The sequence below is a fragment of the Rhinolophus ferrumequinum genome, chromosome 15 (genome assembly GCF_004115265.2).
Source record: "Rhinolophus ferrumequinum isolate MPI-CBG mRhiFer1 chromosome 15, mRhiFer1_v1.p, whole genome shotgun sequence".
NCBI lineage: Eukaryota > Metazoa > Chordata > Mammalia > Chiroptera > Rhinolophidae > Rhinolophus > Rhinolophus ferrumequinum.
This window is the reverse complement of record NC_046298.1, coordinates 35858598-35886445: the sequence shown is the minus strand read 5'-3', so window position 1 is coordinate 35886445 and position 27848 is coordinate 35858598. Positions and strand designations below refer to the sequence as shown.

Sequence of the window (27848 nt, the reverse complement as noted above, 5' to 3'; positions counted from 1 at the left end):
TCTATTCACCTGTTGATAGACATTATTTTTTCCTTCAGGTTTTGGCTTGTGTCAATAAAGCTGCTGTATACATTGTTGTTTAGGTCTTTGTGTGAATATGTGTTTTTAGTTCTGTTGGGCAAATACCTAGTGCAAATACCTAGGCGTACACTGGCTAGGTTGTATGGTAAACTTTTTGTTTAACTTTTTAAGAAACTCCCAGTTTTCCAAGGGGGCTGTACCATTCATTTTTATCCCCACTAGCAATTGTGAGCATTCCCGTTGCTACACATCATCACCAACACTTGGTATTTGTTAGTCTTAAGTTTTAGGCATTCTAATTAGTGTGTCCTGGCATCTCATTGTGGTTTTAATTTGCATTTCCCTGATGACTATTGATGTTGAGCATCTTTTCAAGGACAGTAGTACCTCGGTTTTCGAATGTCTCCGTTGACGAACATTTCCATTTACGAACGCCGTAAACCCGGAAGTAAATGCTTCGGTTTTCGAACACGGCTCGAAAGTCGAACCTGTTATGTGGCTTCTGCTGAGTGCAAGATCCTGAGGCCCGGCTGTCGGCTGTTTTCGAACGTTTCAGAATTCGAACAGTCTTCCGGAACGGATTACGTTCGAAAACCGAGGTACCACAATACTTATTGGCCTTTTGCGTATCTTCCTTTGGGCAGTGTCTGTTCAAGTCTTTTGCCTATTTTTTAAAATTTGGATTATTTTCATATTATTAAATTTTGAGAGTTCTTAGTTATGTTCTGGGTCATCTGTTAGCCATACGTATTACTAATATTTTCTCCTGCTCTATGACCTGCCTTTTCATTTACTTAGTTGTTCTTGAAGAACAAAAATTTTAAATTTTGATGAAGTTTAAATTTCTAGTTTTTCTCTTATGGTTTGTGTTTTTATGTCCTGAGAAACCTTTGCCTACCTATCCAATTCCAGACTCTACTTTCCCTGTTGAATTGCCTTGACTCCTGTACTAAAAAAGAATTGATTGTAAGTGGATCTATTTCTTGAATAGATTTTCTGCTTTAGTGATCTTTATGTCTTTCCTTTCACCATTTCTACACAGCCTTTATTACTGTAGTTTTATAATAAGTCTTGAAATCAGGTAGTGTAAGTTCTCCAACCTTGTTCTTCTTTTTAAAAATTTCTTTGGCTTTTCTAGGTCATTTGCATTTTCATATAAATCAATTTCTACAAAAAGCCTGCTGGAATTTTGATTGGGATTGTGTTGAATCCATAGATCAATTTGGGACCATTCAATACTGGAACAATTTTGAGACTCCCGATCTATAAACATAATATATTTCTCTATTTATTTAGGAGTTTAATTTCTCTCAGCAGTGCTTTCCAGTGTTCAGTGTAGAGTTTTTCCCATCTTTTCTTAAATTGATTCCTAAGTATTTTTGGTGCTATTGCAGATTTAATTGTATTTAAAAAAATTTTTGTTTTCTTATTATTTATTGCTTGCGTAGCATCTTTGACTATTCTCTTCATAGCACATAGCTCAGTTTATTACAGTACGTTTATTTGTGTGAGGATTTGCTTAATGTCCATTTCCCTTACACGAGTATCCATGAGGGCAGGGAACGTAGCTATTTTGCTCGCCGTTGTATTCTCAGGGCCTGGCATAGAGCCTGGCATATGTTAGACACTCAATAATTGTTTCCTGGTTGACATGTGGATGGATAAGTGGAAGAATTGGAATGGAGAGAAAACAATTTTCAAAAGCTCAGACATGTTTGTCTTCAGATGCCTCATTTTATCTTATTCCAGGACCATCGTAAGAAATCCCAGCCAGTGAACGCTTGAGAGCTCTCTTGTACATTAAAGGCACTCCCAGTACTTTTGCTGGAAGCCACGGGAATCTTTCCTCAGGGTGAGTATTGATAATTCAGGCGAACATACGTTTATTATATAGCTACTGCTTAGCAACTATGAGGAAAGTGTAGGTATAAAATATTCAAAGTGAAGGGGAATGCAGGATTTCACCAGTAGCAGCTCTAATGATAAAAAAAGAGCTGTTGTTTCATTCATTTATTCCACAAACATGTATATATTTCCTAGGATGTGGTGGGATCTGTGCCAAGTACTGGGGATTGTCAGGGTGAAAAAAAAAAAAAAGCAAGCAAGCTGTGGTCTGGCATTCATAGAGGGTGGTTACATTCTAATGGAAGGAGATAGACAATAACAAGTAATATGAATACAGGAGTAATTACATAAACGTTATGGAGGAAATGAAAAAGGGTGATGATCGGGAGACTGGTCAGGGAGTGGCAGGGGCTTCTCTCGTCAGAGGGATCTGAAAAGTCATTTCTGAGGTTACTGTTGAGCTGACATCTGAGAGGTTGAGCTGAATTCTGAGAAGGAGCTGTGTGAAGTTCTGGCAGAGGAGTGGTCTAGGCAGAGGAACTCGCAAGTTGAAGGCAGAAAGCACCTTTGTGTTAGGGGTACAGACAGGCCAGTGTGGTGAGAGCGTGGTGAGCCAGAACGGTGTACGAGACTGTGGCAGAGCCTTACTGATTACAGTAAGGAGTTGGAATTCCATTTGTAAGCAGTGGGAAATCACTTAAGGGCCGGCCATAAGAGGAGAGTGACATAATGAGATTTTTGATTTGAGAACATTGTGCTGGTTGCTGTGTGAAGAATGGTCTCCAGAGGGAGTACGTTGGAAGCAGAGAGACCCACTGGAAGGACATCCAGCGGAGGTCTGACGGTGGCAGATCCAGGAGAATGTGGTCGTGGGGGTAGAGAGGATCAGTTGTGATTTGGGGTACATAACTTTAAATCAATAACAATAAATGAAGGACTGCAGGATGCCAGAGAGAAACAGAACTCTCCCGGGGAATAAGAGGGCAGATGATTCTATACCAGTACATCCAAACAGACTGAGATTTCCTTGCTCTCCTATACCAGTACAGTCACCCTACTTCCACTTGTGTATTACCCTTTTGGAGGCCTTGCCGTGACCTGATGAAGGTGTGAAGTGACAGTTTATGGCCTTCCCCGTTGGCATCTCCTCTGTTAGTTGCCACTCGTCCAGCTTTCCCCTGTCATTCCAATGATGGTACCCTATAATTCTGCAGCCTTTACATACCCATCCCCAGTGCTGGTGCACTACAAGAGAAGAGAAATAAGAAAGAGCAGCACAGGACTGGCGTCTTGGAAGTCCTCTTCAGGCCCTGTCTCTGTTGGCCTCTATAGTGGGACTGTAGGTGTTTGCTACCCACTGTTGGTAACCATAACACACCGTCCCTGTGCAGAAACCTCTCCTTCCTTCACTCTCTGTCCACCTGCTTACTGTCCATCAGATTCCATTGCTGGCCAATAATACCAGTTGTGGTGGCTGATATCTTTTGTGGTCCCCCCAAAAGATATCCACGTCCTAACCCCTGGAACCTGTGAATGTTACTTTACATGGCAAATAAGGACTTCACAGATGTGAGTAAAAATTTTACGATGAGGAGATTATCCTGGATTATCTGGAATGTAATCACAATGTTTTTATAAAAAGGAGGCAGAGGGAGATTTCAGATGGAAGAGGAGAAAGAAATGTGATCTCAGAGGCAGAGATTGGAGTGACGTGGCCACAAGCCAAGGAATACCAGCAGCCACCAGGAGCTGGAAGAGGCAAGGGAGGGGTTTCCTCTACAGTCTCTACAAATAGCATGGTCCTGCCCACACCTTGATTTTAGCCCAGTGATACTGGTTTTGGACTTCAGCCCTCCAGAACTATGACAGAATAAGTTTCTGTTGTGTTAAGCCACTAAATTTGTGGCAATCTGTTAGAGCAGACATAGAAAACCAGTTCAACAACCAACATTTACTGCCCATTCTGATACTATGTAACAGGTACTGTGCTAAAGAGCTTTACAAAGATGAACTCGTTTAATCCTTAAAATATTCTGTGAGGTTGGCACTCTCGTCCCATCTGACAGATGAGAAAAGCGAGGTGTAGAGGGGTTAAGTGATTTACCTGAAGTCACACAGCTGGTAAACGGAAGAGCTGAACTCTGAACTTGGGACCCAGGTGGTCTGGCTCTGGGGTCATGGTGTTTACCACCGCACTACACTCCCCACTGTACTGGATGGTGCAGGTTAGACTCAACTTCCCCAGCAGCCCCCCGAAGTCCTGTAGATGCCACACAGGAAGATATAAGGGCACAGGCCAGGGTGTCATGTCATCTGCTTCCCACAGGGAGTGTCTGCATGGTCACCAGGCTTCTTGGCAGTGGCCTTCACTCTCTCCCTGAAACCAAGAAGGAAGAAATGAACTTCAACCCCAGTTTCCCAGGATCCAGGCAACTCTCAGGCTTTCACATGTTCTAGTCCCTGCTCTAACCCCAGATCCCAGATGTTGTGATCTTTCATCGGTCTCTCCTGCCCTCCTTGTCTCTAAACATTTTGGATACACAGGGAATAGAGGGAAGGTATCATTTACTGTTTCTCACTACTAAATTTACTGTGTCATTTAGCATTTATGAGCATAAATGTTTTGTAAGAATCCGGATTTGATCATGGAACAGGAATAAGAACTTGGAAGAAGCCTCTTCTTTTATTACTGGAATCTTGAAGAGGTTGTCTGAACTTTTCCTTCCTCGCTGGCCCCCTTCTCCATCTGCTGTCCATGCAGAGCTGACCTTTAGACCAGGAACAGGACTTAAAAAAAGAACACAGAAAGCCCCATCCCATAGTCCCCTCAGCCACACACACAGCTTCCAAGCCAGACCACCGAGGAACGTTCATGGGCTCAGGCCACCCTTCAAAAAATGCAGGAGGCAGCTGGTAACCTTGGACTGCCTTTCAGGGTTGACCTTGAGCAAAGGAGAACAGACAGGAGACTCTCTGGGAGTGGAAGTGGTACAGACTCCCTTAGTAAGGATGGATGTGCTTGCAGTCAGGTGCAAAAGGTGAGCTTACTGGGGCAAAACTGTATGTGTTCTGTGTTCCTTTTCCCAGCCCAGCCTTCCCTCTGCTTTCCTCCCTTTACCTGCTTCTGTCACATATGCGACTTTCCCCACTAGTTGTGGCTTCACTGGAGTTACCGGAGTTCCTGTCTGATTTTCAGACTTTTAGTAAACTTAAATTAGACCATCAAGCCTCAAGAGGTGTGGGGGATTATCAGAAACTCCTGGGTGCGGATCATGGTAGTTCATGTGGTTTGCAATTCTTGGGTATTTTCCAGGAGAGTGGAAAGCCCTCTTTTTCTTAGTACAAATTGTAGAAAGTACAGTCTGTGTTTATCAAAAGCCGGAATTGGTTAACAAATAGATTGGGAAATAGTGGTGCAGTTGATGTAATACTTCACTACCAGCTCTCAGGAAAGTTTATATGAACCAAGGGCCTTTGCATGTTGAGTCATCCTCCCCTAGCTCCTTCCATGGCCAGAAGAGTTCAGCTCCCATAGTGAGCTGGTAGCTTTCATGGGCTCAGTCCACGGGGCGGGAGGGTGGGGGGACAGGAGCTTGCAGATGGAGGCTCCATTTGGAGGTGTCTTAGAAGTACCCCTTTTGATGCCTCGGGCCCTTGCTATGCCATGATATGAAGCCACAGCAAATTAGCACCTTTGAGTCTCCTTCTGTCTCAAGAAGTCTTTGCCACATATGAAGCTTAAGCCTTCATATCTCAGTTGAGGATTGCCAAATGGGCCTGGAAACCCAAATCACAGAGGCTTAAACACATTCTTTTTCTCAGGTCACGGGAAGGAAATAGGGAGCCGAAGACTCGTATCGCCACTCAGGGGCAGTCCTCGACAACCCAGGGTCCTTCTGACTTTTCTGCTCCACCTTCTCTATATTTTTTATTTTTGTTTCATGATCTTAAGAAGCATCTATGTTCTGAGCAGAAAAACAGGAGAGAATAGAGAGCAAAGGACACATGAGGGCCAGATCTATTCTTTAAAAAATTTTTTCAATAGGCTTCATTTTGTAGATCACTTTTAGGTTCACAAAAAAAATTGAGAAGAAGCCACAGACATTTCCCATGTACCCGACACACGCATAGACTCCTCCACTATCAACACCCCCACCAGAGTGGTACGTTTTTTATATTTAATGAACCTACATTGACACATCATCGTCACCCGAATCTGTGTTGTTGTTTTTTAATTTGTATTGGGGAATATTGGGGAACAGTGTGTTTTTCCAGGACCCATCAGCTCCATGTCAAGCTGTTGTTTTCAATCTAGTTGTGGAGGTCGCAGCTCAGCTCCACATCAAGTCATTGTTTTTTGTTTTGTTTTTTTTTTAATTAAAGTTTATTGGGGTGACAATTGTTAGTAAAGTTACATAGATTTCAGGTGTACATTTCTGTATTACATCATCTATAAATCCCATTGTGTGTTCACCACCCGGAGTCAGTTCTCCTTCCATCACCATATATTTGATCCCCTTTACTCTCATCTTCCACCCCCCGCCCCCCTTACCCTCTGGTAACCACTAAACTATTGTCTGTGTCTATGGGTTTTTGTTTCTCATTTGTTTGTCTTGTTCTTTTGTTGTTTTTGCTTTATATACCACATATCAGTGAAATCATATGGTTCTCTGCTTTTTATCCATAAAGACACGTGTGCTCCAATGTTCATTGCAGCTTTATTTACAGTGGCCAAGATATGGAAACAACCAAAATGTCCTTCGATAGATGTCGCGTCCAGCGCAACACGGGCAGTGAGGGTGCGAGAAGGGGCGGCTTGGGTTAAGTCTGTAAGAAAGAAACAACCAGAGACTAAATGCAGTTAAATCTCTCCGAAGGCCAGGGGTCTCGCAGTCTCAGAGGACTGGAGCCCAGAATAAGGCCGACTGGAGGTTTTTATTGATAGGTATACAAATACAAGAAAGTAACATTGTTTCCTTCACGGTCTGTGAGACTCATACATCATAGCAGAAAAATGTTTATTCCAATCACCCTTTGTCTGTAAACAGCCGAAGCACAAGGCCCCATGATGTCTTAATTAAGGTATGTACCCTGTCAGGGTCAAGTCTCTCATATTGTAACAGCTCCGTTGAGGTAAGTGGAGAGAACTGATCTTTGTTGTCCTCATGATTTCTCTCACAAACAGGTGCAAGGGAAAAGCCAGAGCCGGCAACAGCTTTTCCTAGGCAGGGGGAAGGGGAGGCAAGGCCCCTTCCCATATTTTTCTAAGGTAGCTCATTGGGGGTCCCCAGTCGGTTCCGCCTGGCTGAGGTTGTATCTCCTGTGAGATATCTTACCCGTCTTTGGCTGCAAACCATCTTTTGGGGACCAGACAGAGGGATATAAGGTGTAAACACAAGGATGGGACAGAGTCCCAGAAAGGCACAGTCTCACAGACTCTTCTTTCCTTAAGGAAAGACACGGGGGTCAGTTGGCTAGGCTGTTGTGTGACTACAGATAAATGAATGGATAAAGAAGTTGTGGTATATATACACAATGGAATACTATTCGGCAGTAAGAAAAGATGAAATAGCGCCATTTGTGACAACATGGATGGATCTTGAGAATATAATGCTAAGCAAAATAAGTCAGACAGAAAAAGCAGGTCATTGTTTTTAATCTAGTGGAGGGTGCAGCTCACTGGCCCATGTGGGAATCGAACTGGCGACCTTGGTGTTATGAGCACTGTGCTCTAAGTACTGAGCCAACCAGCCGCCCACTGGCGGCTTAACTCCAAGCTCAAGCCGAAGTTTCTCACTGGCTTCTCACTGGCCCATGTGGGAATCGAATCGGCGACCTTGCTGTTATGAGCACCGTGCTCTAACCACTGAGCAAACCGGCCACCCCCCCCCTTTTTTTAAATCAAGAAGACTATAGCTTTTCTAGAAGCCCTACCCAGCAGACTTCTGCTTATTTCTCAGTGGCTAGCACTGTATCTCATGACGACTCCAGGCCGCAAGGCCATCTGGGAAAATGATTATTAACTGGGCACTTTTTCAATCTGACAAAATTGGGTACAGAAGAATGGGAGCGTACCAAAATCACACAATTCTTGAATAGCAAATAAAATACGGGGAGGAAAATTACTTCTAAGACTAAAATATCTATGGTGGCCGTAAAAGGGGTAGGGTTTTAGAGAGAATTTTTATAAATTATTTTTATCGAAGTGTAACATACATACAATAAAGTGTACTATTTTAGGGGTACAGCTGATGAATGTTAACGTATGTATATATTTGTGTAACCACCGTGTAGATCAAGATAGAAACCATTTTTAATGCCCAGAAGGCTCCTTTGTGCCCGTCAGTTAGCAACCCTCCCTCCCCAAGGTAACCACTATTCCAATTCCTACCACTTAGGGCTATTAATTATCATAAATGCTGGAAGAAAACAAATGATGGATGAAGAGGAACAAAAGGGAAGAAGAATAAGGCCAGATTAATGGTTGTTTTTGTGATATTGTTCTCCTGTGCCTCTTAAATTATTCTAATTCCACCTCTAAAATCTTCTATTTAAAACGTCATCAAAATGGAAGACAGGAATTTCAGTTTGCTCCACATGAAGCTGATATATGAGTGCTGAAACTCCAATCGGTTAGCATTGGGTCCCACTGCACGTGATAGAACAACCCCAAGTAATAGTGGTGTAAATAAGATCAAATTTTATTTCTCTGTCATACAACAGCAGCCTGGAGATATGTAGCCCAGGATTGTCTTTGGCAGCCCCAGGTAGACTTCAAGACTCGTCCTTCTCTGGCTCTCTACCAATCCGAGGGTGGCCATTTTTCTCATAGGCCAACATAGAAGCTGAAGCTCCAGCCATCACATTTGTACTCCTGGCAGCAGAATAGAGAAAGGGAAAAAGAACATTTCACCCCTTCTCAATTTAACAGACTTCTTAGAAGTCCACACAGCACTCCTGCTAATAACTCACTGGGAAGAACTTAATCAAATAACCACACCTAGTTTCAAAGAAGGCTGAGAAACAGCCTTTTACCTGGTTGCAATGTGCTGTTAGAAATCATGCTTTCTCACTAAGTGGAGAAACTGGCAATCTCTTCCAAATTGCACTTTTGTGGCTTTTGCAGATGAGTCCCTTCTCCCCCAATTCTGCAGCCTTTACATGGCACCCCCAAAAGCCTAGTGTATGCCCAGGGAAGAACCCGTCTTCGCTTACACCATCTGATCTGGCCTTCTCAGGAAAACCTTTGCAGATCGGAAAGAACAGTGCATTGCACCAGTCTGGTTCTGCTGTCTGCTTCTGTGACCCCTGCAGTCCCTCCAGGGGTTGGGTGAATATAATTCAAACTAAGGTCTGATAGCAGCGGTCAGTTTTATCTTCGGGACACAGAATTAGATGTGAACATTCTGTTAGCACCCCAGTCAACTGTCACTGGAAAACATTTAGATGACTTTTATTTGAAGTTTCTTTAACACAAGTGTCCTTTGTTTTTCTATTAAATTGAGAAGGGGTGAAATGTTCTTTTTCCCTTTCTCTATTCTGCTGCCAGGAGTACAACTCAACCACAGCACTGGGGGCTAGGAGCCAGGTGCCTGGCCACCCCACATGGTGGATGGAGGGAGTGCACTGGTTGTCCAGGAAAGCCACGCTGCTGTCCCTCAGTGATGGTCCAGCCAACAGCTACGGGCTCCAGAAGATGCTAATGTGGAAGCAAAGGCAAGACTAGGCTTTGAGCAGAGGCCTTTGAAATGGGCCACTGCCATGGCCCTAGCTGCCTTGAAAGGGTGGAAGTAACAGGTCTGGCAGCATTGGGCTAAGGACGTGGCTGAGGCCATACCATGCTTGTCATAGATGAAGAGAATTGTAGATGCTTCTTTGAAACATCTGTTAGTGCCTCCTTTCCCACTTCCTATCAAATGGTTAGTGAAGTTCCTTGATGGGGTTAAGAGTCTACTTGTCAGATTTCCCGTTCTGTGTCTAAGGGAAGGGCTGACTCCTTGCTTGCCCCAATTCCCCTCCTAGACGCTTCAGACTTTCCATGCCTACTCTTCCTGGATAAGAAGTGTTCTTACAAGGATTTTGAAGTTTCAGAAGTGCCCTCCTGCCACATAAAGATGAGGAGGTAACAAACATGACTGTCTGTGAGTTGTACCAGTGCCAAATTCTGCCTTATTCTCCCAGAGGCCTCTTGGGCTCTCCTGAGAAGGGTGAACTTGGTTTGAGGGAAGAGAAGAGTTTGATGGCTCTTTTCTGAGTAAGATTATGCCATGGGCAGTTTAGGATAACAACCTGAGCAGAGAGAGTGTTTCCTGTCCTGAGATCCCAGCCGAAGTCTTTAGGCTGGCCCTGCCAGCTAAAGGGGTTTGACCAGACACAGGGCTGGGGTCAGCCCGGCTTGAGCCACAGAAAGTGAGAATGGGAAAGGGTGACTTCTGAAAGCACCAAAGGAGGGAGTTCTATGTCAGGAACTGCTATCGTCCTGTCCTGTGCAAGTTCCAGTCTGCACTGCGATGTTCCCCCTTCTTGCTCCCTCTAGAAAGTGTAATGGGATACTCCTAACTGACAGTGACGTTGTAACAGCTTACCTTGTATCTGCTCATTTCTCTGTTTACTTAAACTCACAAACCCTGCTCCTTTCAAAATTACCAGGAACCACTCACTGATTTGTATTTCTTGCCTCTGCTTGCCACATACCAATGTGTCTCAACACATCTTTTGAGAACTGCAGTGTTAGAGGACTAGACGAGTGGAGAGACGTTCCTGGCCTGGCTAGGGATGGACCGATCCGCCTGGGGCTCCTGTCTGGCCTGGCACCCATGTAAGCGTCTACCTGCATTCACCTTCAGACCCTACCTGCTTTTCTTCACTGCTGCCACCTGTCAGGTTGTTCCCAAGAATGACACCCTCCACTTAGTGCTCCACAAGGCCCAGTGTCCTCTCCTCTCCTGAGGTGTGCGCCCCAGCACCCCTCCTCCCCAGACACAAATAGTGGTCAGAGTTTTCCCCAGTGCTCCCAGAGAAAGTCTCCAGGCTTCTGGGAGGGGTGCAGGCCGACAAACACCTCCATGACTGTTCGCTCTCGTGCCACAGGGCGCCCCCATCCACAGAGTCACTCATCAGAGAGGAGAAGAGGACTCGGTGAGCTCTTCGGAGGCAGTGGGTACTCTTTGCTTCTCCCCAGATCTCTGCCCCTGTGAATCTAATTATCTCTCTCAGCATCCAAGTCTGACTGTTCTCTGAGGCTTCTCTTTACCTCCGTAATCCATGCAACCCATGCTTTGGAGGATCCTTTCCGATCATTGCTATCTACTCCTCAGTTGTTTTTTACCTTTCCTTCCATTCTTTCTTCACCTCCCTTCCTCTCCACCCCCGCCGCAGACTAGGCAATTTCATCAAGTTCCTGTTCCCTTCCCAGCATGAATCAGTCAAAGCAGGTTAATCTCTCCAGTTTTGCATCACGTGTCATTCCTCAGCCAGCAGAGTACCTTTCATAGAAATTGGGGATACTGACTTTCAAGTTCAGGGGCTCCAGCCAGCCCCCAAAAATGTTCTGAGTCTAGATGGCACCACAAAGCTCATTGCTCGAGGGAACCAGGCTCAGCTCTGTGCCCACGCATCCTCTTTTCCCCAGTCCTGGTCTCTGTGCCACCTCCTCTCTCCTTCCCCGTGTCCTTTCTCTGAGTTCTGTGGGCCCAGGATAGCCCTAGCCTCCCCAGACGCACCTAAAAGTCTCTTGGACTAGGAGCTGAGGGCAAGGTGACAATCAGATCAGGTGTTTCATCTCTCTGTGAACGAATGGGGATAGAGCATCGAACAAGACAGATATGGTCCTTGCCTTCATGGAGTTTACATCCCAGTGGGGGCAGGGAGAATAGACCAGTATCTACACGAATATAGAGGATAACTGATCGTCCTTGCACATTCTATGACAGAAGTAAACTAAGATGACGTAATGGGGTAACCTGGGATGAGAGGTGGGGTGCTTTACCTGAGGGACAGGGAAGTACTCCCTGAAGGGGTGACACTTGAGCAGAGGCCTGAAGGGGCTCTCTATGTAGACAGCTGGGGGATGAGCACTCTGGACAGACCAGGCCCTTTGTGCAGAGGACAACACAAAGCCTTGTGTGATGCAGGAACTGAAAGGAGGCCAGTGTGGCTGGGGCAAAATGAGCATGAGGAAGAGTGAGGGGAAACGAGGTCAGAGACATGACCGTGGGGAGGGAAAGCTCACTAGGGCTCCACAGTCCAAGGCAAGGATTGGACTTTATTCTCAAAGTAGTAGGAAACCATTGAAGGGTTTTCGGCAGAAAAGTGAAATGATCTGATTTGTGGTTGTTGAAGACCCCTCTGCTTACCTATTGGAGTGCAAGAGTGTCTTGCTCCACTGTCTATCAGAGCTTCATTCGCCCCCAGGCGTAAGGATTCAGGAACCCCTGCAAGCACCTGGCGTCTGTCCCTCCATTCTCTGTCCAGGCTTTACTGTCGCCCCCAGACAGACCCACTTTCTGGGTTAGTAGGACCGTAAAGGAAGAGACTGCTTTTTGTCTCTTGACTAACTTCACTTGCTTCATTTCAATTCTATTATTTTCTATAGATGTTTGTAACATTCTGTATTTGAGTGAACAATACAAACTCCCTGGCAAGGAAATATTGAGACAGAAGAGTGCTGTTTTTCTCCTTGAGTCTACTCTTGCCACTTTCGCCCACACAAAAGGGACCACAGGCTGTGACTATCGCTGGGAACCTCGATTCTGGAGCAGAGGTCTAGCCGCAAGTGGTCCCCATGACCTGAGACCCCTGCTGTTACCTCCTTTCTGTCCCTGGTCACCTAGGGACATTCCTGTTCTGCTCCTCTCCAGGTGTTCAGCCTGGATCAGCAGGAAGAGGAGGGAGAGTTTCTGACCTGGGAGGGCCAAACTGGGGCAAAGCCGAGTTCTTCCTGCTTCCTGGTGGCTGGCCTCTCTCCTTTCCTTCCCCCTTTTACAGCTCTCCAGGCTGATACGGTAGAGAAGTGCCACACTTCCATAACACCCCCACCTCTAATCCCGTCCGGTGCTTTCCTGGGGTCACTGGGGAATCATACTGAAGACAGACTCTCCTCTGGCCTGCAGAGTCTTAAGAAACTTTTATATAGGCCAGTGTTTGTTTCCCAGTCCTGACTGACCGCCCCCTTTAATATCTCTGAAAAGCAGAGAGTGGTGGGACGTTTGGGGAGGGAGGGTGTGGGATGGTAGGAAGTCAACACTTTGAAAGAGCCTATTTAATGTAATTTTATATTTGAAAAACAAAACCCAAAACAGTTGTTTTCATGATACGGACCAGTGAACGTTAGCTTTTGGTGTATTTTCACTAAAGACTGGGAAGTACTGAGAAGGCAAGATGGCATCTCAAGCCCAACTCAGAGGAGGGAGCTGTCTCCAGGGTTTCTTTAGGTGAAACTCCAAGCTCCTGTCCACGATTCCACCCCAGCTCAGCACCCCCTTTGTCACCATCATCATCCGTGACCTGTATGGGAATGTACCAGGAGCTCAGGACTCAGGTTTTAGAGTCATTTCTCAAATTCAGTTCCCATCCCATTGCTAGCCATGTGTTCTCTGACAAGTTACCTAACCTATGGTTAACCCACTAACCCCCTAATTTCCGGGGTTAGGAGCATGGACTCTGGAGCTAGCCGTGTGGGTTGGAATCCTGGCTCTGCTACTTTGTGTGACTTTGGGTGGGGTTACTCGTCCTCTCCAGGCCTCAGTATGTTCATTTGAAAAATGGGGTTGCTGTGAGGATTGAAATGAATACATAGATGCATGCATGCGTGTGTGTGTTTGTGTGTGTACATGTGAACATATGTGTGTAAATGTATGTATGTGTGTGTGTGCCGGGCACATAGCAAGCACTTATAAGCACTGGCCGTTACTATTACTTTATTTTTGTTTAGGATAAGACTATATGTGAGAAAAATAAGTTGATTAAAAAATCCATAAGTAAATCACAATGCAGGTGCTATGTGGACATAGCAAAAGTTGAGATACTGCTATTGATAACTGAAGTGAAACTCTAGGCAAGACCACAGCATTCTGTCTTGTACCTCATATCACACTGGTTCCTACAGGCTTTTTTGGATCTTACCTTGCGGCTACTTTTCTTTTTTCTTTTTAAATTTTTTTATATTGGGGAACAGTGTGCTTTTCCAGGACCCATCAGCTCCAGGTCAAGCCGTTGTTTTCAGTCTAGTTGTGGAGGGCGCTGTCCACTGAGCCCACGTGGGAATCGAACTGGTGACCTTGGTGTTATGAGCACTGCGCTCCAACCACTGAGCCAACTGGCCGCCTGCTACTTCTTTTCTTTACTGCATTTTCTGTGCCATGCCTCATGAAAAACCAGCTCCTTAGGTCTCTGTTGAATTCTTCTAGCCCTCTACAACTCCACGCGAAGAGGAATTCTTCCCATAAGGATTCCAGAGTCCCATAATGGCTCTTCCCTCCAAGAGGGGAAGAAACCCTATTAGGTCAAAGATCAGTGGTTCTCAAAGTGCGGCCCCTGGACCTGCAGCATCAGCATCACCTGGGAACTTGTTGGAAATACATGTTCTTGACTTCCTAGCCCAGACCTGCTGAATGAGAAGCTCTGGGGCTGGGGCCTATCCATTTGTGTTTTAAGCAGCACTTCAGGAGATTTTGGTCCACGCTAAGCTCCAAGAGCTACTGTAACAGAGGAAGAGTGGATCTGGTAGCTGTCTTGGGGTTGTTCAGGTTCACAGTCCTGTTCTAGACATCCTGTGCTCTGTGAAACTAAAGCTCGATAGTGAAGATAGGGACCAGAGGCAGAAGGGGAGCCAGCTGACCACTCTGAATGCCTTTTGGCTTGGTTCCTTCCTGGACCTTCCAAAGAGAGAGCTCAGGGATGTTAGCCAAACATTTGGGGAGGTAGCCTGGATTCCCACGTGGGCTCCATCTGATCAGCTGGGGCGTCTCGGGAAGTCGCTTAACCTCTCTGAACTTCATTGTGGGTTGTAGCCTTCAGTGAATAAAGCAGGATTGTTTGGAGGAATAAATGAGGTAACATGTGAAAACACTTCACAACTGCAAATTGTAAATTATTTTAAATTGTAACCAGACAACTAAACTCTTTACAGGAGCAATTATCATCTTTTTTCCCAGGGGACACACGGGATAGATTACACTCACATGCTGGACATACACTCGAAGCCTTCCAGCTGCAACTTCTCCCATCCCTCTCCTGCTCTAAAGAGAAAATGTCCACAGCCTGAGTCGGATGTCCCAGCGGGCAGACGACACGTGGCTGTGATCTTATCAGTTCCCTCTCTTCCACTCTAGCCCACGGCAGCTCGGTAGTCTCTCTGTCAGCATCCCTGGCTCTGCTCTCTTTCTGTGACCTTTCTCTTCCCTGGTTCTGTCTGCCCCTTGGAACTGCCCCGTGTGGCCCTCTCCTGATTCCTTCTAGTCCATGCCACCAACACACCTTTCTCAGAGCACAAGCAGCCATCTGGGAACCTTACTTTATTTTGATTTTTCTATTGGGCAAGCGGGCGGTCGTCTGCAAAAGGAAGTCTTCGGGCTCCTTAATAAAAGGGCAGAGTTGAAGCTGCCTCTGCCTCATTTGGCTCTGCCCCAGGACCAGGCTTTTACGAAGACTGCCGTGTCACCAGCAGAAATTCAACAGTCGATTACTTCTCTATCTTTCCTTAAAAAGGCCTTCCTTCGTGACTCCACCGAAAAGAGTCCTCCTTTCCTCTTTACTACAGTGCTCTGTTTTGCGTTCTTCCTCCTCCTTTCCCCAAGTCTGAAATTGTTCTATTTACTTTTGTTTGTCAATAGTTCCTGGTGACTGGGAGGTGCTACTCAGGTCACAGTCTTGGTTTTTTATTGCTCCAGTAAACTTTTTGTTGCACCTAATCATTAGAAATGCACACACAGACATCTCTTCAGGTTAAACAAATAAGTTTTTTTTTAATTTACTTTTTTAACTTGCTATCTCTCACCACCCCTTGGCCCAGAAATAGGGAGGAAGAAGCCACACTTACATTTATCGAAACAACATTGTTAACTATCTCAGGTCTTTTATTGGTTTAGTCATGTAGTAGTCTTCTAAAGTGCATCTCGTTCCTGGAGAGCCCCAGTGCTAGGCCTGAAGGTGTGTGCCAGTATTCCTCAACTCCACTGTGCTTCCAGAACGTAAACTTCACGAGAGCTGGTAGCTTCTCTGTCTTGTTCACTGTAATGTTCCCCGTGCCTTGAGCAAGTCCTGACATAGAGCAAGTACTCAATAAGTACAGTTGAATGAAGGAAAGAAAGACAGACAAATAAGGATGCAGGCAGGTGTCCATCTCTGGAGAAGGATGTGAATTTTTGTCTTCCTGAAGTCCTGCAACCAGAGCCTTTTGGGAGGGTTAGCACAGTGGGTTAGAGCATCTGAAACATTTAGGACAGTCACTTCTCTATGTTTCCTGTTCCCCCAGGACCCAGGCAGAAGCACCAGCAGACCCAGTTCCCCTCCTAGGGTCCTGGCATTTAGCTCTTTAGTGTTCCTTGCACCACACCCAGTTGCTGTTGAACAAAATTCTGTTCTGTTGTTCCTGAGTCCCACACACTGGCTTCTGATTTTTGAGGAAGCTGGTGGAATAAAAGGAGCCCTGGACCTGGAAGACCAACATAGGTTTGTGTCCAGGTGTCACCCCTTTGCGGCTGTGTACCTTTGAGGAAGACATTGAGCCTCTCTGGACCCCAGAGTCCTCCCTTATGAAGATGGCATAAGAAGCCAACCTCACAGTGTCACTCAGCTGTAATACTGCATGGGGAAGCACTTGTAAAACTGCAGAACACACTTCTTCTGATGTAACTTCTTGTTGCTGGCCAGGTATGTGAAGGCAGTTACCTGCATGCCCAGAGCTGCGTGCCCTTCTCAGCCCTTGGACTGGGACTAACCCGTGCATGTCAGAATACAAGTGAATCAGTGAAGTTATTATGTAGATAGCCTTGAATCTAGTTTATTTGAAAAATATCATGAGATATAATTTAGGAACACCTATTCTTTATTATTGGTGACAAGTTATTTACCACCTATATTAATGTCACGACTCTAGGTGACAGAAACTTGCCCCAGCTGATTAAGCAAAAATGGAAATTCATTGGGGATGGTATTGAACGGTTTCGGGGCAAAGTGACTTCAGGAATGGCCATATCCAGGTGCTTCAATTAAGCTTAAATGAAGCTTTGCTCAAATGAACTCCAGATGTCTGCTCACAGGAGGTCACCACACAGCAAACAGGCTGGCACAGAGCTGAGGACTGTTTAATCACTGGCCAGTTGAATACCAGGGCATTTCTCTACTCTGGCAAGGAAGACCAGTTCTGCTTGGTGTCTCCCACCTCAGCTTATTTAATTCCTCCACAAGTTTCTCTCTTGAGTCTCCATTCAGTTTTCTTGATCTTTTATTGTCCTGGCTTCACCCCTCCACTGGGAATGATCCTTACCTTATTTCCCAGCTGGGTGACCCTGTGGTCACTTGGGCCTCTCATCCCTTCCCTTTTCTGGGGCAGATTTTAGGGTGCCTTCTCCCAGGACGTGCTCACTAATTTGGGTGTCTAGCCTCATCTTGTTCCCAAGCAGACGGCTCTCGGAGATCAGCCTAAACGGATATTTACCAACTTGTGGAATAAGGTGCAGAGACACAGACACTTCCGTCATCTCAGAGTCTTCCAGGAGCCAAGAACATTGACCCTTGAACTTGCTGTGTGTCAGGAAGAGGAAGGTCAAGAATTGAGCTCTTTCTCAGGCCACTCAGCCCTCTGTGTTTCTCCCAAAACTCTGTTCCCATAAATCTAATTGATGTCTAGATCTCAAGCCATGATCAGTCTTTCAGACATTGTTCTGCTTTCATAATTCTGGTGTCCTCTTCTACGTGATTCCCTGGCTGATTCTTCCAAATGAACTTGGATACTACCAGTGTTCTCATGTACTCCCATCTCTGCCCTTGGTCACACGTCTTGCTCGGCCAGTTTTCCCTCATCAGGATCCAGTTGAATTGGTTATTCTTCAGCCCTGCCTCGCAAAACCTCTCTGGAATCCCTAAACACCTGAGCTCCCAAGAAGAAAGTGGGGCCACATGTTAAAATGTCCACAGAGGGTCAGGGGTCCTCACATAGCCCATCACCATCTGAAGGCAGTCTCTGATCCTGTCACCCAGTGTCCCGTCCCCTGCCTCTGCACTATCTCTGCCCCTTCTCACCTCTTCTCTGCTTAAACCAGATAGAGCCAAGGTGGCTCCAGTTTCCGTGGAAGCCATCTGACACAGACAAATGTGACACAGACAGACAGATTATGCTTTATCTCTCCACAGGAACTGTGTCTTGTCTTGGCCCACGGTATACGGCCCAGAGTCAACAGACACTGTATGGTCACCCCCACGAACCAGGACGTTCCTCAGGATTGCAGTACCTTATTTTCCCTTCACTCCGTTGTCCCGCTATGCTTTCCTCTATGACCAAGATTTTCTAAGCTTCTAGACACCGTTTCTCGCGGGCATGCGTGCACTTCTATATACACAATGGAATGGGGGAGAGACCTCTCTCTGCTGTATTTAATTGTATCATTTCGCCATTATGCTTTCCTTGAATGTTCACAACAATGTGGATTTGGTTAAGAAAGGTGAGGAATGGGGAGATGGACCACTCCTTTACCCCTCGAGTCCTAAGGAGGGTGTCTGGCCCCCTGTGTCCCACCATTGTCTTTGTATATGTCCAGCACGTGTGCCAATCCACCGGGTCACATCAAGGGTTTCAGGCCTCCTTTGCACTCCTTTTCCCATTGGCAGGTAGTACATGTCAGGCCTGTTCCCTCCCATTCATCACCTTGTGTCGGCAGCAGGGCCAGGGTTGGGAGAAGAGCTAGTGGGAAGGTGGGCTTCTCTATCGTGAGCCTTTTTTTTTTTTTTTTTAGAAAGAGCTGGATTTATGCTCACTTTGAAGAGTAGCTTGGCAGCTTCTGCTGAATCTGCAAATGCACATGCCATGTCACCCAGGATTTCCCTCCTTGGAGGAACTTTCCCGCATGTGTACAAAGAGACATGCATCGGGATGTCGTTCAAAGCAGCGTTATTATGCTGGTGAAAATGGGAGATTATTGAAATGTCTGTAAATAGCAGAATGGAAAAAAGTGTAACAGTTTAAGAACATGAGGGAATATTATTCAGGAGGCAAAAGAAATGAATGCGATCTATAAGCTTCAGTGATGACTATCAAAAAGGTAGATATCAAATACATAATTTTGAGTGGAAATTAGTTAGTTACAGAATGACTTATATCATATGATATTTATGGGCATTTGAAAAACACACAAAAGAACACTAAACGGAGTTTGTAGTCTTGAGTGCAAAGTATGTTTCACGGGCAGGACACGGACCTGTCCATGGACAGAAAAGACACACTTGAATTCCAAAATAATGTGGCCTCTGGCAAAGAAGAGGAAATCCAGTCAGGGAAAACTATAATGGGAACATCAACTTTAAAAATCTCAAGAAACGTGACCGTTAATAAGCATCATTTCTGCATGATGGGTACATGCATATTTGTTGTTTTGAAGTTTCCATACTTAAAGTTTTCATCCACATTTTTAAAATAGTGGAGGAAGACTTGCGACAACCGAGATAGCTTGTGAAATGACGTATCTCTTGGCTGTAAGTGATTGAAAACCCGATTCAAATTGGTTGAAGCTGAAAGTGGGAGAATTTTTGGTTTTCAGCTCTGAAAAGCCCTGCTTTGAAGGGACGTCAAATTCCTGGACTTGGTGTTCCTGGACTTGTTGTTTTGCTGTTCTGCCTTCCTTCAAGATGACTTCAGCCTCTCTCCTCAAAGTGGCCTCCAAAGCTATGGCCAGCATTCATTTCAGGTTCTGTCCCATAGAAGAGAGGTCCTCTCTTCTAAAGGATTAGAAAGGAAGGACTGGGCTAGCTGTCCTTGGCCTGGATTGAGTCACATGCCTGTGTGGTAACCATCACTGTGGTCAGAGGGGAAGTAGGCTGATGGCCCCAGTTCTGGGTCACACATCTACCCCTGGAGCATGAAGTGGGGAGTGAGGTCATGCTCATCAAACCACATCACAGAGGGGTCGGCAGTGTGCTGTCAGAAGGTCAAAGCAACACATTTCACTTCTGATTGCCAGCTCATTTTAGAGAAGGGATTGCAGAGCACGTCAAGGTAAAACTATAATCTTTAAGTGCACCGATCAGTTCTGTCTTCCCTGCCTCCCTCTTATCACTCTGCACCCCGTCCCAGTAGTGGGGCTCCCTCATGGGAGTGGTATTGTCAACGCCAGAGCTAGGCTCTTAGTAGACTTCCTGTAAGCCCTCCGTTCACTGCCCAAGTGGGGGTGGGGTCATCGCCTCTGCCGAGTGAGCCGGTTAGAATCTCAGGGGGTTTATTGCAAGTATGATGGAGTGGATGGATTGAAAATGCATGTTTAATATAATGTGATCTTTGTCAAACAATACTTGTTTAATGTAACACACATTACGGACAATCAGCAACTTGTTGTCAAAAAGGCATGCATTCAAAGATCCTGACGTGTTGATTGGGGGTGTGGTATCTGGAGCCCAGTTTAAGGAGAGAGCTCTCAGGGAAGTTCATAAACAAGTGACCTGACTTCAAGTCCAAGTGCCGTCCAGTGGAAGCTTACCCTCCCCCCCATGAACCTGAGAACCAGAGAGAGCTGAGGGAACTTTGCTAATGGTATCCGCAAGCCTTCCTTGTTTCCCCTTAATACAATGTTCCAGGAGCCATTTATTTGCCAGCAGGTACAACACTCGAATTGAACTAGTTTATATGAACTAGACGTTATCAAGTACTCGAGCAGCAAAAATGGGGCTTTCACTGGGACTTCGTGAAGCCCCCCTTTCCAAAAGAAAACACACTGGGTATGTTCATTACTTTTGCCCTGACACGCTTTCTTCAATCTTTGCTGATAAGAATCATATGTACGTTTCTTTTTCAGGATGACATAGAGCAAATATAATTAATATTGAGCTTTCCCCCTCCGTCAATTCATTCAATGTCTAAGCTCAGAAATCCTACCTATAGTTTGGATCAACATACCACCACCTAAATAAATGTAGGTGAAGTAATCCTGCCCCGTGAAACAAAAAGAAAAAGCCCAGTTCAATAATCTTTAGAACAAGAATCCTGACTAGCAAGAAATGATGAACATACTGACCTGAGCAGAGCAATTATATCTTGTTCATCTGCACTGCTTTTGTTTTTCTTTATATCATGGTGCAATAGTTCCGGTTTTTACGTGATACTTAATACATCAAAAAGCTTTGCATTTGACCATTCAGACTTTAAACTCACATCTCTGGACGTTTAAGCAGCATTTAACTTTAACTACAAAATTTTGAATCATGAAACGCTTATATACCATGTATGAAATGTTTTCTATATGTACAATTGCATCCAACAGCCTAAGCATAATTTATCATCTCACTAGATTGGCAACTCTCAAACTTACTGACCTTAGGGCACTTTATACTCTTCAAATTTACTGAGGGCCCCAAAGAGCTTTTTTATGTTTATGTAGGTTATAGATATTGACATTTACCATATTAGAAATTAAAACAGAAAAATTTAAAAATATGTATTAATTTATTTAAAAATAATCATAATATCGTCACATGTTAATATGAACAAATATTCATGAAAATAACTATATTTCAAAACACCTAGTGAGAAGAGTGGCATTGTTTTACATTTTTGCAAGTCTCTTTAATGTCTCGCTTAATAGAAGGCAGATATGTATTCTCATATCTACTCTGCGTTCAGTCTGTTGTGATGCCACATGTCAGATAGCCTCTGAAAAACTCCACTGTACGTTCATTCATGAGAGAATGAGTGATAAAAAGCAATTAGCATCTTAATATCATTATGAAAATAGTTTTGAACTCACAGATCCTTGAAAGGGTTTCTGCCCCCTCGCCCTCACTCCCCCAGGGATCTTCAATACGCTTTGAAAACTGCTCTGCTGGATTCACATAGGAGGTCTGACAAGTTCGTGAACTTTGTTGCAATGATGTTGCTAACCTTTTCTGATTATCAGAGGGATTATTCATTATGAATTTGTACCAACTGGACAAACAGTTAACCAAGTTTACTATTTGGAAGTACTGAAGAGGCTGCGTGAAAACGTTAGACGACCTGAACTTTTTGCCAACAATTCATGGCTCTTGCATCACGGCAATGCACCAGCTCACACGGCACTGTCAGTGAGGGAGTTTTTAGCCAGTAAACAAGTAACCATATTGGAACACCCTCCCTACTCACCTGATCTGGCCCCCAATGACTTCTTTCTTTACCTGAAGATCAAGGAAATATTGAAAGGAAGACTTTTTGATGACACTCAGGACATCAAGGGTAATATGATGACAGCTCTGATGGCCATTCCAGAAAAAGAGTTCCAAAATTGCTTTGAAGGGTGGAACAGGTGCTGGCATCGGTGCATAGCTTCCCAACGGGTGTATTTCGAAGGTGACTGTAGTGATATTCAGCAATGAGGTATGTAGCATGTTTCCTAGTATGAGTTCACGAACTTAATTGTCCGACCTCATAGTTAGATGTCATCTGCATTGATTTTTCCTTGATGTGTGGTTTTTAAGGGAATATTCTCTGACTACAGTTTAATTTAGTTAGAAGAAATAACAAAAGGATCGAGAAAAATCCGTATGTTTGAAAATTAAGAAATATTTCTAAACTCAAGTGTCAAAGAAAAAGAAATTATGTGGAAATTAGAGCCAATTTAGAACTCAAAATAATGAAAATTCCGCAAATCAAAACTCGTAGCATCTCACTAAAACTGCTCTTAGGGGGAAATTTATAGCCTTCCATACTTATATTAGCAAGAAAAAGGCAAGAAATTAATGAGCATCCAACATTAAAAAGTTACAAAAAGAACAACTGAAAATGTAACCGGAGGCCAAACGAGTCCAGGGATCGTGCTGCCTGCACTACTCAGCCAATAGAGTGACACAGGAGCGGGGCCATAGAATAAATGTTTATTATCACAGCACTGGTGGTCTGAGAAGGCAGCGGGTTAACACCTCCAAAATCTGCCTTACATTCTCAAACTGGCTGGCGGTATTTAAGGGAAAATCAGGGCATTCTCCCAGAGGCTGCATGACGTCCTGGAGGTTGTTCTCCTATCATGATGCCCTCCTCTGTCATCGTATCTCTTGTGGCCCAGCAGTCTGTCCGGGAACAGTGGTGGAGTAACCTGGGAAAATGCTAAGCGATAGAGTTTGTAATTAACAAGCATCACGAGGTGATCGTCTAAGATAAGGAGCCCGGGACAGGGTATCCCAGAGGCATTCTGAGCTCAGCCATAGGGGGTGTGAAGCCGACTGGGATGGGGGCAGGGCACCCCAGAGCATTCTGAGTACAGGGGGCCCAGTTGGGCCCTGCTTCAAAAAGACTCAACAGAGTAGAAGGAAGGAAACAAGATAAAATTAGATATTAATGAAATAGAAAACAAAGATAAATGACAGAGAAGATATTGGTTTTTTTTGAAAAGACAAATTAACAGACCTCTGGCAAGACTAATCAAGGAAAAAAGAAGACACGAATACACGATGCTGGGGATTGAAAATAGGACAGAACTACTAAAAAATATCCTGACTCTAGTTTCTTCACACCAGCACTGGCTCCTCTCTCAAGGACTGCTTCTTACCGTGCATGTTTTATAGACCTGAGCCAGCAACTGCTTTGATTGGGGTGCTGGTCCTCCAGGTTCACACGCAGGATTCTGTCTGGCTTCTCAGACTATTGCCTATGCTGGGTGTTCAGACTCAGCTTGTGGAAACACCACTCCCTTCCTGAATCAGAGCCAAAGAGAGAGCAAAGAGCTTTATAGGAGATAAGTGAATGCTCTATTTAATAGATACTGAGCGGAAATGATAAAGAATTCCAAGACTCTGGTATTCCAGGATAACAGGGCTTATGGTTTACCATGAAGCAGTACCCACCACAAATAAGGCAATGTCATAAACTACAGGGGAAAAACTGAAAACATTCACCCAAATGGATGAGTTGGATTTGAGATGCTCACTGCTCTTCCCTGTTTCTTAAACTAGACATAGGAGCCCTCACCCCAGTTCTGTTTCATTGTTTCCCTTTTTGAGCTCTCCTCTACCAAAGAAGTAACACCAAGTTGGCAAATTTTAGTCTCCTGTGAAGATGACATTGGCTATACCTAACCAAGCTACCATTCCTTTCTCTGCAGCCGGCTCTCCAACTCTTCTCCTCCAGCTCCCTGACAGTAAGACACCTGAGCTCTGCAGCCTCTGTAGCCTTGTATCAAAGGTTTTGTGGACAGCTGAGGAGGAAAGATAGAAAAATCAAAAGGTCAAGTGCAAACATTGAGAGCCCTAAGCAACACGGCGCACACCCTCCAGCTTTGACTTCTCTGGAAGAACCCACCACGTGAGACATATTGTAGGGCCCAAAACTAACCAGGAAATTGAAGAGTGGTCACAGTGGCCAGCCCCACAGTTCACCAGTGTTTGTAGGTCCCCACTTGGGACCAGGAGAGCATGATATGCACAAAGTGCCAGTAGTAGGTGACTACGGTGGGGATAAAGAGGATGAGGCACAGCTCCAGCTGCACAGGAAGCACCAGGTCCAGCTGTTCTTGGGTGGAATTCTCATAGCAGACACGGTGACCTTTGGCATCACTCATTGTTGGTTGGTCAGTATTGGACAATGATCACAATGCTATAGTGACCAAAGGACATGATCCAGGCGACCAGAGCAGCAATCACTCCATACAAAGGCCGGCGGGACAGCTTGTACTGCACGGGGAAGGCCACTCCCAGGTAACGCTCAATGCTGATGCCCGCCAGGAGCCAGGTGCTGCAGTAGATGCTGCTGTAGAAGCCGAAGCCCGTGAGGGCACAGACTATCTCAGGCAGATACCAGCGGAAGTCAGACGCAGCCTCAGCGATCTTGAAGGGCAGCAGCAGCAGCAGCAGGAGGAGGTCTGCCAGCGTCAGGCTGAGCAGAAGGATGTGGACGGGTGCAGGGTGGGGCTGGCGGACGCGCCCCACAAAAGCACGAAGGGCCAGGAGGTTGGCAGGGAGACCAATGAAAAAAGATATGTAGATGAAGAGAAATCCCAGGCTTTGGGACTTGGGGCCCCGAAGAAAGAAAGGATGGGGTCAGTATCCTCTCTGACCATGGGCTTCCCAGCCCTAAACCAGGGTGAGTGCATTCTTAGCTTCATTGCATCTCCTCTCCTTGCTTCACCGAGTGATTATTGCCAACCCTTCAAACCTAGTACTGTTCTGCTTCCTGCGTGTCATGGCGAAAAACCTCCTTGCTTCCCAACCAAATTACTTCTTTAGCACCTTCCTCCTTTCCATTTCCACGCTATGAGAGAGAGGGGGAGAGAGAGAGAGAGAAGAAAATATAGTCTCCTAAGAATTTTGATGTCTCAGCAGCTCCCACAGAGAAGTTCTGAGGTCTCCAAGTTCCCACGAGAAAGGGCACTTTGGGAGGGCAGTGACATCATCTGTCTTGTTCATCATTGTGTCCCCAGCACCTAGATCTGTGCCTGACACTTAGTAGGTGCTCAACGAATATCTGCATGGCTATACAGACTGGAGAAGGATACAGTCAGCTTCATCATAAAGAGGGAGGAAGCCTGAGACTGTCTCTTGAGTTTCTCCAAATTCTACTCAGCCTAGTTGTGGCTTTTTTCTCTCTCTTTATCTTTGCATGTTTTCTTTTTTTTTCTCTCTCTCTCTTTAAGTCATTGGGCTTGAACACAATTTTCTCAGCTCCACCTATAAAAATGGGAATTTGAGTAAAGGCCAAAGGAAAAGCAGGTTAAGCCCAAAATGAGTCCCAGAGGCTGTTTCTTGATTCCATGCTGAACCATCCAAAGAACACCTGTAGGTTTGGGCGGGGTAATGGAAGGGTCCTGACCTGGGCCAGGTAACCAGGATTACATTCCCCGCCATGCCTCAGATCAGTCATGTGACTCTGGGAAAATCACTCTAACTCCTCTCTGCCTCAGCTTGTTTTCCTCTGCACCACAAATAACCAGTGATCTCACCAGAACTCCCCTAATTCCCGGATGCTGCCTGCAAAGTCACCAAAAAGGATTTATTCGGGAAAAAGGGTTGCAACCCAGTGTATGCAGACATGGCAAGCCACATGCACGCTCAGGCCTGCGTGCCAAGATGGAGAGGTATATAGACGGGAAAAGGAAGTTAGAACCATAGAGCTTTATTATAAACATGGAGTTCTTCCTGTAGTGTTCTTGCGTGTAGGGTTCTTGTGATTACGTAGAGCGTGAGAACTTCCCCAAATCCTAGTTCCACCTGATTGTAGGCTCTTCCAACTGATTATGTTTGCTTAAAGTTCCAATTAGTTTTTATCAACCCTTCTCTCCCCCTGAAGAAAGCAGATGTACGTGAGATTTTTGTCAATCAAGAGACGCCTTTAATCTCTTCTAACTGATCATTGATGTAGATGTTTAAAATAAAGCTTTAAGTCCTTAACCTGTTACTGGTAATGGATTAGTGATACCCATCTGTGCAGCTCATTTCCGAATTGGAGGATCTCAGAGTAGAGGACCAGGTGAACAGGAAGGTATCCGCCTAGTTGGGACTGAGCTTGCCTTTTGATTTCCTCTTGCTCTCACCTGCACCATCTCTGCGTTGCCTTGACCTGGCCCCTTTCCTGTTTCTATGACCTCTTCCCCCTCCTCTTGGATAGTAAACCCCGTATTATGCTCCCTCTTCATAAGTTTATCTACATGCATTTCTTCTATCTCATCTCTTCTTAGGGTCATGATCCCAATAGCCTCTGCCCTGCGAACAAGCAAAGCTGGGTGCCTTGCCCTTTCCTAGAGGCAGACAGGTGGCTTTTCAAATATGTCTGGTCTCAGAAGCAGATGGAACCTTGTCCAACTGGGCCACCTTTTCCTTTGCCATGAACAACAGACTTTTTTATACCTGGAAGAGTACATGGTCAAAAAGAGGAAGAGGAAGGTCAATAGTTGAGTTCATTACAAGGAAGCTTGACCCTGGGTCCCTTCCACCAAATTCTGTCCCAACCAAACTTATTTTTCCCAGAATCCAGATCATAACTGTTGTTTTGGGCTTCTTCCTTCTTCTGCATTCCAAATCATCTATTCTGTTTCTTTTTCCATGGACAGTTATTTCAAACAATTTTGCACACGCATTCACTTCCTGCTCCCTCTGCTCTTTCTTTTGTTCTTCCCCCATCTTTTCTCTCAAGGCCCCTGACCTGGTCAATTTCCCATCCTCTTTCTAGGAGGCTCCAGCTGAAACTGGTTAGTGTCTGAAGTACAGTGATACCTCGGTTTTCGAACGTAATCATCCCGAAAGACCGTTCAAGTTCTGAAACATTCGAAAACCGAGGTACTACTGTATTGCCTGGCTTCCGTTGTCCCATCTGGTCCCTTCTTACCAATGTGTTTTCTTGAACTCAGACGATCCTGAGTCCACGTTCCTTCCAGGGCAAGTTGGATTCTTTTTATTCCGACTCATTCCCTCTCCCTGTGGACCATGTCCTGTCTGAGTCACCCTCTCTTATCGCTGTTGGTCTCTCACCAACCTGCGTAGGGTCCACATCACTCCCTGGTGGTATTTCAAGGTTGACACATGAAGATATGGACACTCACAGAGGATGCTTTTTCTCTCCTAAGGGAATGTGTGTGTCTTTCCATTGGCTGCCTGACCCCCCTGCCAACAGAGACTCTTGTTCTTTCCCCTGACCCAGGAAGAGTGACCCTCAGCCCAATTTCTCCAGCAGAAAGGATCTCTTCTCACTTAGCTCATCACTCCCCACCTTGGTGCCCAAGTGGTTTCTCTACACTCTTGTAGGCTGGTCCTCCCTAACCCACAGAGTGCCTGTCCTAAAATGGGCACTCAGGAAGAGTTTTGATGCTTGATATACATGG

At 45.3% G+C, this 27848-nt stretch overlaps 1 pseudogene; it reads right to left on the bottom strand.

The window, feature by feature from the left end:
- Positions 1 to 3976: 3976 nt before the first annotated feature.
- On the bottom strand, positions 3977 to 26573 carry LOC117035340 (free fatty acid receptor 2-like; annotated as a pseudogene).
- Positions 26574 to 27848: the final 1275 nt, after the last annotated feature.